Source organism: Heptranchias perlo, chromosome 20 (assembly GCF_035084215.1).
Source record: "Heptranchias perlo isolate sHepPer1 chromosome 20, sHepPer1.hap1, whole genome shotgun sequence".
Lineage (NCBI taxonomy): Eukaryota > Metazoa > Chordata > Chondrichthyes > Hexanchiformes > Hexanchidae > Heptranchias > Heptranchias perlo.
In genome coordinates, this window is record NC_090344.1 from 15,443,578 (window position 1) to 15,455,222 (window position 11,645).

Genomic DNA, 11,645 nt, shown 5'->3' on the forward strand with positions numbered 1-11,645 from the left:
GAAGGAATAGATGAAAGTATCAAATTTAATAACACTGATTCCACAAACACTGTACACGACATCGATTAAACATTGTTAACTGTTTCTACATAAAACTGGTGAGGGTGTAAATCGAAAGTAACAGAAAAAAATCTCATTCATGTCTCAAATTTCATTTTGATATTGTTGCACAAACACTGAACATCCCATCCCCAAAACACTGTCCCGATCTAAAATCAGTCGGCAGGACCCTGAGCCACAGTGAAAATGCTGCGATATCAACCTGCTTCAAAACACACAGCCTTCTGATTTGGAGTCAGACGCGACTGTTCTTGCACCAGGCCCACAACAAGCGGCTGGAGCCGGATCCATTGGAGGGCGATCGGTGCAGACTGCCGCCGCGGCTCTCGGAATGTGAGAGGCGGAAGCAGGAGTCGCCTGACCGCCTCAACCACAGCACAGGATCCCCGCTCTGCCTCACATTGCATAACTGACTCTGTGGCGCAATGGATAGCGTGTTGGACTTCTACTTAAGGGTTTGAGGAGACATCCAAAGGTTGTGGGTTCGAGTCCCACCAGAGTTGGATTTTAGTTCAGGGATCGGGAACTGGGAAGTGAAATTTTGCAGCAAAACCGCAACAGGATCATTGATGTCCGTGAAGGACGGGAAGATTGGCGAAACATTCTCAAGGAGGAGACTCAACATCTGCTCAGACCGAATGTCAATCCGCTGGACTTCCGGCTCTGTCATACTGCATGTTCCTTCAGACAGGTTTCCAACTGGACACATGCATCAGGCTGCCGTGACAGCATTGGTGCTTCAGGGGTAGAATTCTTGCTTGCAGTAATTCTATTCCTGTAAAAGTGGCTCCTAAAAATCGCAAGATGGAAAGTGTCCTGCCTGAGCGGTCTAACCCGCTGGTTTAAAGCTCCAGTTAAATCCCTGAAATTTAGATGGATCAAAATCATAGTTTGTGGTTCAAATTCCGCAGCCTCCCTCCGGAAAACAAGTAATGCTAAACATCTCATCTGCTATTGCAACAGCGCAGACTGGAGGACCCACATGGCAATTCAAATAAGTAGATGCATTTTGGAACACACCAATTGTACCTTCAACTCCGGTTGAAATGTTCACGAGCAAAAGGATTGTTTGACCTTGCTGAGACTCGAATTAACAACCACGGCATTTCCCGATCCTGCACTGTCATGGAAGGAACGCTCACTGACCGATTGCGCCGCTGGAGTCCGGTCACTCTGATCACCTGTCCCACTCTGCTGGAAAGAATCTTAAGGTAAGAGGCCCTTACCTGTGGAAACTTGTCCTGTCCCCGTGATGAAACTAATATCTGCACTTCCACTTCCAGCTTCTTGCACATCCTCTGCTCCATCGCACGACAATCGGGTTTTCTGCGAACAGGTCAAAATGAACATTGCCAGAAATTCTATCAGTAGTAAGATTTGAACCCAGCGCCCACGCAGCGATTGGATTTATTATCTTAAAGCAGTGATTTCCGTTCGGACAACGCCTTGTCAGTCTTTCACTTTTTGTTTAATGCCCAAATAAATAAATTGGAGCTAATTGACCACATTTACGCCGTGCTGGGGTTGTTCTCCTGAGAGCAGAGAAGGTTCAGAGGAGATTTGCTAGAAGTGTTCAAAGTCATGGAGGGTTTAGATAAAGTTAATAAAGAGACGCTGTTCCCATTGGCGGAAGTGTCGAGAACCAGAGGACCCAGATTTGAGGTGATTGGCAAAAGAACCAAAGGCGACATGAGGAAAATCCTTTTTTTACGCAGTGAATGGTTATGATCTGGAATGCGCTGCCTGGTGGAAGCAGATTCAATCGTGGCTTTCAAAAAGGAATTTGATAAATACTTGAAGGGGAAAATACAGGGTCACGGGGAAAGGGCCGGGGAATGGGACCAATTGGATTGTTCTTACAAAACGCAGGTAAGGAATTGATCGGTCGAATGATCTCCTTCTCCGGTGTGTTCATTCTATGATAAATATTATTTTACATACAGTGAACAGACCATCCCTAAAAGACTGCCCCGCGTCAAAACAGAGTAATACTGAAACGTGATTTGAGCACGCATCTATTCTAATCTGGAGTCAGATGCGCTACCGTTGCGCTACGTGGTCATCAGCAAGTAGATGGAGCCGTATCCATTGGAGGGAGATCGGTACCGACCGCCACAGGGACTCGAAGAAACGGAAGCAGCAGCAGCAACAGCGCAGGAGCCCCGCTCTCTCATCCAGCCGTTACCAGCAGAGAGCTGCCAGTCCCGGCCTGAGCCCTGTCTGGGAGCCGCCTGCCATTCTTTCTTTACAGAACGGGACCGATCCAGTTTCAGCTCACACACAAGCTCAGGAATCCCACTCCTGTCAGATTCACTTATTTAAACCTTGTTTAGCTTCAGTGAATTGGGATTTAATTCAATCCTCATCTGCCCGCCGCTCTGTCAGTTCAGGACTTTATTTAAACCGACACTTGGAGCTCTGTTTTAGAGGGTGCCGACTGATTAAGCATTTCGCAGTCCCACCTCAAACACTTTTTGCTGCTAACTTCTGCTTAATACAAAGTTCCCAGGAACGAGGGAATTTCTCCTGGTTACTGAGTTCGAGTTAAGGAACAATAGGGGTGCGATTACACTACTTGGTGTATTCTATGGGCCACCAGCTGGTGGGACGGATATAGAGGAGCAAATTTACAGGGAAGATACAGAGAGGTGCAAAAGCCATAGAGTAGTGATAACAGGGGATTTCAGCTATCCTAATATAAACTGGGATAACAATAATATAAGGCGCAAAGAAGGGGAAGAATTTGTGAAATGTGTTCAGGATAACTTTCTCGACCAGTACGTTTCTGGCCCACTGAGGAAGGAGGCATTGCTGGACTGAGTTGAAAGGAATGAGGCGGGCCAAGTGGAGCAAGTGTCAGTGGGGGAGCATTTCGGGAGCAGCGATCAGTTTCATAAGGATTAGAATAGCTATGGAAATGGACTCTGTCCACTCTAAAGTAAAAATACTCAATTGGAGCAGGGTCAATTTCAGTGGGATGAGAACAGATCTGGCCCCGGTAAATTGGAATTAAAGGTTGTCAGGCAAAAGTATAATTGGACAGTGGGCGGCTTTTAAAAAGATGATTCGGATAGAGAGAAGGTACATTCCAACGAGGTAGAAAGGTAGGGCAACTAAAGCCAGAGCTCCCCGAATAATAAGAGAGAAAGAGAGTAAGATGAAGCGGGAAAAAGTGGCGTATGACAGGTGTCAGGTTGATAACACAAGTGCCAACCAGAGAGAATAGAGAAAGTTCAGTGGGGAACTGAAAAAGGAAATAAGAGGGGCAAAGAGAGAGCATAAGAATAGCGAAAAACATAAAATGGAATCAAAAAGTATTCTACAGACATGTTAACAGTAAACGGGTAGTAAGAGGAGGGGCGGGGACGATTAGGGACCATAAAGGAGATCTACTCATGGAGGCAGTGGGCATGGCAGAGGTATTAACTGAGTACTTCGCATTTTTCTTTACCAAGGAAGAAGATGCTGCTAGATTCTCGATAAAGGAAGATATAGTTAAGAAACTGGATGGGCTAAAAAATGAGAAAGAAGAGGTACTAGAAAGGCTTGCTGTGCTTAAAATAGACAAGTCACCTAGTCTGGATAGGATGCACAACGAGGATGCTGAGGGAAGTAAAGGGGGAAATTGCAGAGGTACTGGCAATAATCTTCCAGACATCCTTAGATATGGGGATGGTGCCAGAGGACTGGAGAGTTGCAAAGGTTACAACCTTGTTCAAAAAACGGTGTAAAGATAAACCCAGCAATTATAGGCCAGTCAGTTTAACCTCGGTGATGGGGAAAGTTTTGGAAATGATAATCCGAGACAGAATTAACAGTCACTTGGACGAGTGTGGATTGATTAGGGAATGCCAGCACGGATTTGTTAAAGGCAAATCGTGTTTAACCAACTTGATAGAGTTGTTTGATGAGGTAACAGAGAGGGTAGATGAGGTCAATGCAGTTGACGTGTTGTAGATGTACTTTCAAAAAGCGTTTGATAAAGTGACACGTGGTAAGCTTGCTATCAAGATTGCAGCCCATGGAATAAAGGGGGCAATAGCAACATGGATGCAGCACTGGCTAAATGACAGGAAACAGAGAGTTGTGGTGAATGGTTGTTTTTCGGACTAGAGGGAGGTGCGCAATGGTGTTCCATAGGGGTCGGTGCTGGGACCACTGCTTTTCTTGATCGATATTAATGACTTGGACTTGGGAGTAAAGGGTACAATATCAAAATTTGCAGATGACATAAATCTTGGAAGGGTAAAGAACAGTGAGGTGGATCGACTTGAAGAGGATATGGACACGCTGTTGGCATGAACGGACACGTGGCAGATGAAGTTTGACACTGAACAATGCGAGGTGATGCATTTCGGTGGGAAAAACGAGGAGAGGCAATATAAACTAGAGGGCACAATTCTGAAAGGGTTAGAGGAACAGAGCGATCTGGGGGTATATGTGCACAAATCGTTGAAAGTGGCAGGGCAGGTTGAGAAAGTGGTTTAAAAAGCAGACGGGGTCCTGGGCTTTATAAAGAGGGGCATAGAGAACAAAAACAAGGAAGTCATGATGAACCTTTATAAAACACTATTTCGGCCACAAATGGAATATTGGGTCCAGTTCTGGGCAGTGCACTTTTGGAAGGATGTGAAGGCCTTGAGAGGGTGCAGAGGAGATTTACTACAATGATTCCAGGGATGAGGGACTTAAATTACATGGATAGACTGAAGAAATTGGGATTGTTCTCCTTGGAACTGAGAAGGCTGAGAGGAGATTTGATAGAGATATTCAAAATCATGAAAGGCCGAGACAGAGTAGATCGAGTGAAACTGTCCCCATTGTCGGAAGGGACATGAACCAAAAGGCATAGATTTAAGGCGATTGGCAAAAGAACCAAAGGTGACATGAGTAAAAACTTCTTTACACAGCGAGTGGTTGAAATCTTTGCTTTTTGTGCTTTGCATGTGATGAAATGTCATCATTTTACAGACTGTATCTTAAGAGTGGGATTCAAAGTTCAGTGCTTCTGACACCAGGAATCGGGTGCAGCCGTTGTTAAATTTATCAAAGCAAGCAATTGTCGCCGTTTATCACAAGAACGCCCGAACCGGATATGCGGTCAAGATGAAAGTAACGCAACGAGAAGCATCTGATACAACACGAAAGGCATCGGACTATGACAACAATCCCCACCGTTTTGCTTTTCCAACATGAAGGGTGTGACATTTATTCTCTGAACATAGAAACAGCCTGGTATCGCTCGCTACAGAAATCTCCACGTCACAGCGAATTCACCTTTCGGGACCTTGTCTGTCAAGATGAATTGTGATTTCCGTGAAGCCAATGTTCCATTCCTTTATACGTTTCATGTGCCTGCTCTCCGATCACAAGGTTTTTTTTAGTCCACAGGGTAAATGTTGGACTAACAGCCATGCTCAGCCGGCAATGATCACGGTACATTTTCTTGCAGACAAAACACACAATGAAACCCTGGAACTTTGAGGCGATGAATCCTCAGGAAAAATAAAATAAGGGCTCGAATCAATCTTACCAATAGCACCAACGAGAAAGGTGAAGAGGTCACATGCTAAACCAGTAATTCACTGAGCTAAACCTTGAGGTTGCAGTGACCAATATAACAGCTGTCTCCTGTTAGGTTACTTTTCCGAAATGAATGGTTGAAGCTTGCAGGAGTGAAAATCCAACGAGCCGGTCTTCACTCTTAAACCAGCAACTGTGAATTTAAGAGAAACGTGCCGGGGAAATACTCGATTTAAGCGCGGTGACACTGGGCCAGAGTAAAGCTCAGTTAATATGATCGCCGAGTGGCGAGAGGGTGGATTTGGAACTCCTGATCGACCGCACTGTGCATTTTCCAGATCTGCTTCGAGCACCAATCCCTTCAATTCATCACTTACAGGGACAATTCGATTCTCGGTTTCTTTTCCCTGAGTTTGGCGAGATCTTCAAAATTGAAAGCGATCCATATCAGAGCGAACCTCGTCACCGACATGCTCACAGATACAAAGCGGCCGCACTCTGCTTCAGTGAGATGAAAGACCAGAGCGATTTCAAGTTGGAAGGCAATTGCAAAGAAAGCTCATTCAATGAAAGTGCAGGTCATTGAGGTGCTTTTAAAGTCCTGATTGTTTGAACTGAACTTCTTCCGAAAGCGCTTGAGATTCAGGTGGAGTGATTTGGGGTCTTCCTTTCCCTCTTTGCAAATGTTTGAACGGCACGTCAAGATCAAAAGTCTCGGGCCAAATTTGGGTTTCTCCGGGTTATGAAACTCGAATCAAAAATTATACCCCGCCCTCAACGAGCCCAGAAACAAGAACGTTTCTTCACATTAATGTGTTCGCGACACATTCTATGAGAGTTCTGTCTGTGTAATGAAAGAGGATTTTTGAAGAGAGATTCTGATCAACTCCGTGTTGCTCCTGAACAAAATACAAACACCAAACTGTGCGTTTTTGCTACTCAAATTCAACAAATATCACGAATTACACATAAGTACCGTTGGAAGTTGAACGCAGGAACTTCCTGTTTAACGAGACAGGCACGTTAACCAACTTAGCCACTTCTGAGCCCATTCACGGCCGCGTGTCCAACCTCCTCTCATTAATATCTACCTCACATTCTTTTGCGGGCTCAGACTGTTTTATCTTTGTCCATTTCGCTTGCCCGTTTCCCTGTGCATCCCGATACTGACTGCGTTTCAGACTGTGTTCATCTTTGTGTGTCCATCAGTGTGCTGATACACAGATGAATATTTGTGCTTGTGTTTGTTTGTTACATTAAATAAATTAGGGGATCAGACAATTCTCGCTCTGACACTGAAGAACTAATTGAGCAAATTTCACAGCGAAGTATTGTTTATTGTGGAGCTGAAACTAAAAAAATCGTAAGAGGTGCAAAAAGGGAAAACGAGAAAAACTTGTGAGGGAAATTAAGACAACAATCAAGGTTTTTACACGTACATTAAGAGAAAGAAGGGTGACTAAGAGTAATGTGGGCCCCTTAAAGACAGATGGAGGTGATATTTTAATTGAAAATCAGGAAATGGCAGACCAGCTGATACTCACAGAAAAGCATGAGGATAATCGACCAGAAACACGAGGAAAACTAAAAATAAATCAAGGGGATTCAGTGTAAGTAAAATAATGGTAATGAAAAAAATAATGAGACTAAAGATGGAAAAATCTCCAGGATCTGATGGTTACCACCCCAGGGGATTAAAAGGAGTAAGTGAGGAGATTGTACAAGCTTTGGTCATGATCTTTCATACTCTCATGATTCAGGATTTGTTCCATGGATTGAAAAATTGCCAATGTCATTCCATTATTTAGGAATGGGAGCAGAGATAAAATAGGACATTATAGACTTTTAGTCTGATGCCTGTTGTGGGGAAGTTACCCGTATCTGTTATTAGGGAAAGAATGACTGAGCACTTGGATAAATATGAATGGATCAGAGTGAGCCAGCATGGATTTGTAAAGGGTAAGTCAAGTCTAACGAAACAAGCTGAACTTCTTGAAGATGTAACTAACGTGGTAGATAATGCAGTGTCTATGGATGTTATATCGACTTCCAGAGGCATTCGATAAGGTACCACGTAAGAGACTGTCAACAAAAATGAGAACACATGGAAATTAAAGCAACCTATTGACATGGGTAGAGAGTTGGTTGGGAGGTAGGAGACAGAGAGTAGGGATAATGAATCTGTGCTCAAATTGACAGGCTGTGATTAGTTGTGTCCCCCAGGGATCTGTACCGGGGCATCAGCTTTTTACTATATGTATAAATGAGGCAAATGAAGAAATAGAGAGCCATATATCCAAGTTTGTCGACGACACCAAGTTAGGTGGCACAGTGAGTAATGTAGATGGGAGCATAAAGTTACAAAGCGAAATTGATAGATTAAGTGAGTTCGTAAAACTGTGGCAGATGGAGCTTACATAGAATTACATAGAATGTACATCACAGAAACAGACAATTGTGCCCAACTAGACTATGCCGGTGTTTATGCTGCAGACGAGCCTCCTCCAACCCCTCTTCATCTAACCCTATGAGCAAACCCTAATATTCCTTTCTCCTCCATGTGTTTATCTCGCTTCCCCGTAAATGCATCCATGCTTTTCGCCTTAACTACTCCTTGTGGGAGCGAGTTGCACATTCTGGCGAGCATCTTTGTAAATATGGTTCTCTTGAATGTCATATTGGATTAATTTGTGACTATCTTATACTTATGGCCCCAATTTTGGACTCCTCCCCACAAAATTGCAAACACCTTATCTGCATAATCTTAAAGTCCTATTTCAGGTCACCCTCAGCCTTCTATTTTCTATGGAAAAGAGCCGAAGACTGTTCAATCTTTCAATCCGGGGAAGTGTGAGGTCATCCACTTTGGACCTAAGCAAGATAGATGAGAATATTTTCTAACTGGTGAGAAACTAGGAATTGTGAAGGAGGAAAGATGTTTACGGGTCCAAGTGCAGAAATCATGAAAAATCAGTGGACAGTTACAAAAAATAATTCAAAAGGCTCATGGAACTTTGGCCTTTATCTAAAAGGAGCTGGAATTCAAAGGGGTGTAAGTTATGTTACAGTTATACAAGCTCTGCTGAGGCCACATTTCGAGTCCTGCATTCAGTTCTCGGCACCACACCTCAGGGAGGATATATTGGCCTTGGAGGGGGTGCAGCGCAGATTCACCAGAATGATACCGGAGCTAAAATGTTTAAATTATGCGGACAAGTTGCAAAGAAAAGTTTTGTATTTCCTTGTGCGTAGAAGATTAAGTGATGATGTATTCGAGTTGTTGAAGGTGATTAAATGAACCAATGGTGTGTGTGGGAGCTGTGAGACAGCTTGAAATACCAATCCTCTCCACCACTGGGGACTGAGACTTTCAAAAAACAGGGATTTTCATTCGTGCAAGTTTCGTCCACATTTTCTGCTCTTCATTTCTCCGACCTGCTTGTTGCGCATTTCCCTTCAATTCAGGACTTACAGGAAAAACTCGATTCTGCGGTCAATCTTCGGGTCACATGGTGAGATTTCAAATAATTGAAATCGACCCTTATCAAACCCCAATATCATCACCTACACGTTTGACGAATTCAAAGCTGTTTCTATCACGGTTTTGCTGCACAACTCGTTCAAAGATACTGTCGGTAATTGGAGGGTCTTTCAAGTCATGACACGAACATCACAGTTCGCACTGCCGTTTTCCGGAAGACGCTTCAGATCCATGTGGAATGATTACGGTCTGGCGGTTAAATCTGTTCCCTCTTTACTAAAAATACTAAAATTCCCCCCTTTGAACCCAGGACTTTTAGTATTTTTATAACCTATACCAAACTTGTTTATCCTGTACTGTACATTACTTATTAAATATTACAGGTAAGCAGACTACTTGAGCTGTCATAGCTGTGACTTTGATTTTTCTCCCTCTCCTCCAGATCTCCCCGTCAACTGCCACTAACCACAATCTTCTGTCACACTTCTCCATCAGAAAGTTCCGAGTCTCGGTTTTTAAATGAAATAACGCCCATCTCTTCAATCAACGACAGCCCAGGGAGAGTTTCTTAGTTTCAGCTCCCACTTTCCCCAAATCCTCAAAGTAGCATGAAAATAATTGTCCTTAAGTTAATAATAATAATAATATAATTAAAAGTTCTTGTGGTCTGGGGATTTGTTTCAGATGCCACGGCTTTTAAATGTCGCTGCGGATGTTAAACGAATCGCGTCTTGGTTGGAGACTTCTGTGTGGGAAAGATCAGGAAGCGATAATTGAGAGACCGAGGATGAAGCTGTTTGATGGGAGCACTGGGGACACAGACCGTGCGCGGCTCCAGTGGCGCAATCGGTCAGCGCGCGTTATTTCTACAATAATTATACGCTCGAGAAATGCTGGAGTTGTGAATTTCAGCTCCATCTAAAGTTGTTGAACCTTCTAAACATTTTGACTGGAGATTAAGGTACAACCGGTTCCATAACACATCGACTTCTTCATGTCCCCATGTGGGCACTGAGGCTCCTCTGGCCTCCCGTCTTGCAATAGCAGGCGTGAGTTTATTTGTTCATAAGAGGAGAGGGGGCGATTGGCGACAGCTGAAATGGTAAAGCGGCCGGCACAACATCTTTAAATCTAAAGAACCAAAACACAATTCTTCTTTCGGTGAAGCAGGTATTCATCGGTTTGAAGTGTCGTGGAGGGAAAATTCGGGAGGCAAATCTGCTGCCTGGTGTCACGGTGTGACGGTTGAAATTATTCAGCTTTCAATTGTTGATCGGCTGAAAGGTCGAGAGGCATTTTCCAGCTCCCGTGTGGAACAAGTTTAGCTTTTGAGCCATTGGGTAAAGTGTTTTATTTTTATTGCTGCTGAGGAATGACAAGACATTTTGTACAAACAAGAAGAATTGTAAACTCACGAGTTCGCTGTCCATGTTTCTGACATCATGTTCAACAGAAACAAGGATTCTCCTCAACACGTTGCTGAAAATTGGATAAAAGGGATACTCCCCCGAATTCGACAGCGACAAGGATAATTCTGAGTCCTACCATGAATCTGTATGATGGAAACCAATTTGACAGCGAGCCTGAATAGCTCAGTCGGTAGAGCATCAGACTTTTAAAACAGGTAGTGATCTGAGGGTCCAGGGTTCAAGTCCCTGTTCAGGCTAAAAGTTTTAAAACAGCTGGCAAGTTCTGCTTTTCCAGCGGTCCAATATCAGCGAAAGGAGCAAGAGTTGGCCATGCAGTCCCTGGAGCCTGCTTCGCCATTTGATAAGGTCATCGCTGATCTTCGACCTCAACTCCACTTTCCCGACCTATCCCCATATCCCTTGAGTTCTTTTGTGTCCAAAAATCTATCTACCTCAGTTTTGAATCTATTCAATGGCTCAGCATCCACAGGCCTCTGGGGTGGAGAATTCCAATGATTCACAACCCTCTCAGTGAAGAAATCTCTCTACAAAATGGCCGGCCCCTTATCTTGAGATTATAACCATTAGTTCTAGACTCTCCAGCGTGAGGAAACAACATCCCAGTATGTACCCTGTCAAGCCCTCTAAGAATTTTATATGTTTCAATGAGATCACCTCATTATTGTAAACTGCAGAGAATATAGGCCCATTCTACTCAATCTCTCCTCACAGGACAACCCTCTTATCCCAGGAATCAATCTAGTGAACCTTTGTTGCACCCACCCGAAGACAAGTGCATCGATCCGCAGATAAGGAGATCTGCCAGGTGAATTAGATGTTTGTTGCAAACACGGAGAATTAATGAAACCAAGACTTCCCTGCAGAGCAAGGAGTTGGAAAGAAAGATGCTGGGCATTGAGAGGCGAAGGATTTTGTATGTTGCAGGATGAATGGACAAAAGGATCTCAACTCCCTGCTTCTTTTCTACACTGATAAATCGAGACAAAAATATAATCTCCGTGCTTCTTTCAGATAATGAATGTCTGAATGCTCAAGAGATCACTGATCCAAGCCAATTATCTCCACTCGCACTCTTCTTCCACGTTGCTTAGCTTTGAAATTGTGCATTTTTTCACACTGGGATTCAACTTGAAGAAAACGAAGCTGTGATC

General features: G+C 43.7%; 2 non-coding genes across 2 annotated transcripts; both read left to right on the forward strand.

The window, feature by feature from the left end:
- The first annotated feature begins 471 nt into the window (after nt 1-471).
- On the forward strand, nt 472-563 carry trnar-ucu (transfer RNA arginine (anticodon UCU)). Its single transcript is given in 2 exon segments — nt 472-508; nt 528-563. It is a non-coding gene; the product is annotated as a tRNA-Arg (tRNA).
- Nucleotides 564-10,645: 10,082 nt separating this feature from the next.
- On the forward strand, nt 10,646-10,730 carry trnak-uuu (transfer RNA lysine (anticodon UUU)). Its single transcript is given in 2 exon segments — nt 10,646-10,682; nt 10,695-10,730. It is a non-coding gene; the product is annotated as a tRNA-Lys (tRNA).
- The last annotated feature ends 915 nt before the right edge of the window (nt 10,731-11,645 follow it).